Genomic DNA, 4,086 nt, shown 5'->3' on the forward strand with positions numbered 1-4,086 from the left:
AATTGGCTGAAAGCCAAGTGCCTAGGAAGTGATGGAGCTTGGATCCTTTACAGTCAGATTCCTACATTTATCTTTTTGCCACTGAACCATCTGATATGTATTGTTTTTCTTATATTAAAACTTGCTTGCATTGGATAATAGATAACTCAGTGTCAAAATGGATTGGCTTTATCACCTTGATGGAGCACAGAACTCATTTTAGGATGAAAATGACAGGCAGAATGGAAAGCTTGCACTGTTTATTCTTCACTGAAGAGCCCTAGCCTTGTGCTTTCTATGTAGTGTTTGCTTCATGAATAAATAAAATCTAAGCAGATCCTCTGTTTAAATTATTACTTCCTGAGCTGAGTGAAAATAGATTAAAAGAAATACTAAAATATTTGTAGTTGTTATTATTTATGAAGTTCATTGATCAACTAGGTTATGAAAATCTTTCGTAATTCACATTGACTCCCCTTTTAGAACACAGATGTATTAAAGGGGTGGCTCTGGGATCTCCTTCATGCCAAAAAGGGCCTGTGGAAACTGTGTGACCTTAAGAAAGTCGCTTAACCTCTCCAAACCTTATTCCTTCTTTAGCCAAATAGGGACAATTCCTTATCAGCCAAAGGTGGAAAGTCTAGGTAGTTATGTTTTTTTCTCATTGTTAAAAACATTCATTTTGATACATAAGTCAGTAGAGTTTCCACTCTGCCACAGAAGCCTCTATGAAGAGCCCTGTGCCATCCAACCAGGAAACATATTTATTTATTTATTTGAGATAGGGTCTTGCTCTGTCACTCAGGCTAGGTGCCTGTGTGCAGTGGTGCCATCATAGCTCACTGCAGTCTCAACCTCCCAGTGTCAAGCAATCTTTCCATCTCAGCCTCTGGAGTAACTAGAACTATAGGCTCAGCTAATTTTTGTATATTTTGTAGAGTTTGGGTTTTGCCTTGCTGCCCAGGCTGATCTCTAATCCTGGGCTCAAGTGATCCACCTGCCTCGACCTCCCAAAGTGCTGGGATTATAGGTGTGAGCCACCATGCCTGGCCAACTAGGGAACATTTGAATGATGCCCCATTTCTTATCCCCATCAGAGTGCACACCTCCATGTTGTTCCTGCCCACTGATGGCTTCCAAATCCAGATGATCAAATAGTCCTTTATCTCCAAAGCAGGCTCAAAACGATTGGCTCAGACATCCCAGGCTCTATACCCTTCTTTAGTTCCAGGTAAGTCATGAGACGAATAAAGCCCCAGCAGATGGAAAATTGGCTGCCCTCGAAAAGCTACTGCAGCCTCTGCTTGGCCTCTTTGCCCAGCGTCACCATGGAGATGGCCAGGGTGGTATGGTGAGGTAATATTTGCTTTCTGATGCCCCTTGTGATAGGATTTGTGACATGAAAATTCTAACTCCTGAACTCATGATATTGTCCCACCTTACTCTCCAGCCTTCTCTCTTTTACTCTCCTTTCTGTTGCTTTCTTATACTCTCCTTTTTGCCGCAGGTCCCAGTACTCCCTCTTGAAGCTGTCTTACACTAGAATCCCTTCCACCCACATCCACTCTGCAACCCTCTCTCACACAGCTCTGACGTTTCTTCAAGGCCTAGGCTATGCCTTGCAGCCTCCGCATTGCCCTACATCAACCAGGCAGCCCAGTATATTAAATGAGCTCAACAAACATTTTTTGGAATAAACCAGAAATGGACTGTATTAGTCTGTTCTCACGCTGCCATGAAGAACTACTGGAGACTGGGTAATTTATGGAGAAAAGAGGTTTAATTGACTCACCATTCTGTAGGCTATATAGGAAGCACGGCTGGGAGGCCTCAGGAAACTTACATGGTGGAAGGTGAGGGGAAGCAAGAATGTCTTACGTGAAGCAGGAGGAAGAGAGTAAAGGGGGAAGTGCCACACACTTTTAAATCATCAGATCTCATAAGAACTCACTCACTATCCACTATCATGAGAACAACAAGAGAGAAATCTACCCCTATGATCCAATCACCTCCCACCAGGTGCCTCCCCCAACAATAGGAATGACAAACATGAGGTTTGGGTGGTGACACAGAGTCAAACCATATCATGGACAAAAAGAAAAACCTAGTGAATGAATAGGGTAATATCACCAACTGGTGCCAAAATATCAGTGCTGCTTCTTTACCTGGTTTTCCCCTTCCACACTCGATCCACATTCAAGTGACACTTGCCCTTAAATGTCATCTTATCACTTTTTTCTCCCTTTCAAATTCATTCTTTCATGATTTCTCCTAAACCAAAAGTTTAGGGCACGGGCGCACTTTCTCCTGACTCCTCTTTACCCCATAGCTCCTTTGGAATAGTCTTTTTTTTTTTTTTTTGAGACGGAGTCTTGCTCTGTCACCCAGGTTGGAGTGCAGTGGCCGGATCTCAGCTCACTGCAAGCTCCTCCTCTCAGGTTCACGCCATTCTCCTGCCTCAGCCTCCTGAGTAGCTGGGACTACAGGCACCCGCCACTTCGCCCGGCTAGTTTTTTGTATTTTTTAGTAGAGACGGGGTTTCACCGTGTTAGCCAGGATGGTCTCGATCTCCTGACCTCGTGATCCGCCCGTCTCGGCCTCCCAAAGTGCTGGGATTACAGGCTTGAGCCACTGCGCCCAGCCGGAATAGTCTTAATTGAGAAAAAAGATTAGTATATGATGGAAATGACACACAATAATAGTTATTGATGTGAAATAAAATTTAGCTTAAGAAAAATTATGATAAAATAAATCTTTTTGGGCGTAGTTAGTAAACCAAAGAAATGCCTTGTAGTCCTGACTGTGCAGAACTCTGTGTCCAAGGAAATTCTTAAGAAGAATGAGTTTGTAGAAATACCTATGGAAGCAGAACTGCCAAGAGTTCAGGTGTGAACCACCAAACCTGACGGTCTGGAATGTGTGTCTAATCTAATCCCAAGTATACATTATTGAGTAGTCACTGTGTGGGGGACACCATGCTAGGCTGGTAATAACTATAGCCTCTGTCTATTAAACCTGACATGGTGCCAGGCAAATAATAAATATCATCTCATTTAATCCTTCCAGTAACCCCAGTAAGGTAAGTATCACTATCCTCATTTTACAAATAAGTAAGTTGAGTCTCATAGAAGGTAATTCAGTTGCATAAGATCCCACATGTTTTAGTGGCAGAACCAGGCTTTGAATCTAGGTTTTTCAAATTTTAAAACCATCTCTTATCTACCTTATTTCACAGGGAAAATTTGGCAATATAACTGAAGAAATTATTCTCAAAAAACAATCAAAGGGCAAGATAATATACAAAAAGTGCTAGTCTTAAGCATTGATAAATGATGCTGATTTCTAATAGCTCTCTAAAGCAGTAACTACAATCAAGTCACCCATATCTGAAAATTAACAATGAATAAATATTAAGTGGTACTTTTGGCCAAATCCTATGCAAGTTGCCTTTAGATACATGAAGCACATTTTCCTTACAGTGATCTGTGAAATATGTATTATTATTACCCACAACTTCCAGAAAAGGAAACTGACACTCAGGTCAATAATTTCTGGGGGCCGTGTTTTGCAACATGTGGTTTGAAATGTGGCTAGACTTTTGGGATAGGATCTCTTTCCAGCAGGTTGCTAAGATAATAAGATGTTAGTTGGAGTCCTGATGTTCATTGCTGTCCCATTTAGTGACAGTATGTCTGAATATGGGCAATGTGGAGACAAGCACTGTGGAGAGGTGGGGAGGGACACGCTCCTGATAATGTCGTTTGAGTAGCAAGGTTACTCTGTATTGAGAAGAGACTACTCTGAGGAGCAGTGTGGAGAATGGAAGGAAGCCAATTCAGAGACTATAGCAATAATATCCAAGAGGAAGATTATGGTGACTAGGACCAGGGTGGTAGCAATGGACACAGTGGGTAGTGGTCTGATTCTGGATATATTTAGAAGGAAAATCATTAGAATTTGATGACAAATTAGATGTAGAATATGAAAAAAAAAATGGGAGAGTCAATAACTTCAAGGATTTGTGACTTAATTGCGCAGGTATCTCTTTCTTCTCCATAAACTGGCTTGTTTAGGGGTAATATCTTCCTTGCCAGCTATTGATTTAGG

General features: G+C 41.7%; 1 pseudogene; it reads right to left on the reverse strand.

Moving 5' to 3' along the window:
• Positions 1 to 973: 973 nt before the first annotated feature.
• Positions 974 to 1,309, reverse strand: LOC107129765 (mitochondrial import receptor subunit TOM7 homolog pseudogene; annotated as a pseudogene).
• Positions 1,310 to 4,086: the final 2,777 nt, after the last annotated feature.

Source organism: Macaca fascicularis, chromosome 5 (assembly GCF_037993035.2).
Source record: "Macaca fascicularis isolate 582-1 chromosome 5, T2T-MFA8v1.1".
Classification (NCBI taxonomy): domain Eukaryota; kingdom Metazoa; phylum Chordata; class Mammalia; order Primates; family Cercopithecidae; genus Macaca; species Macaca fascicularis.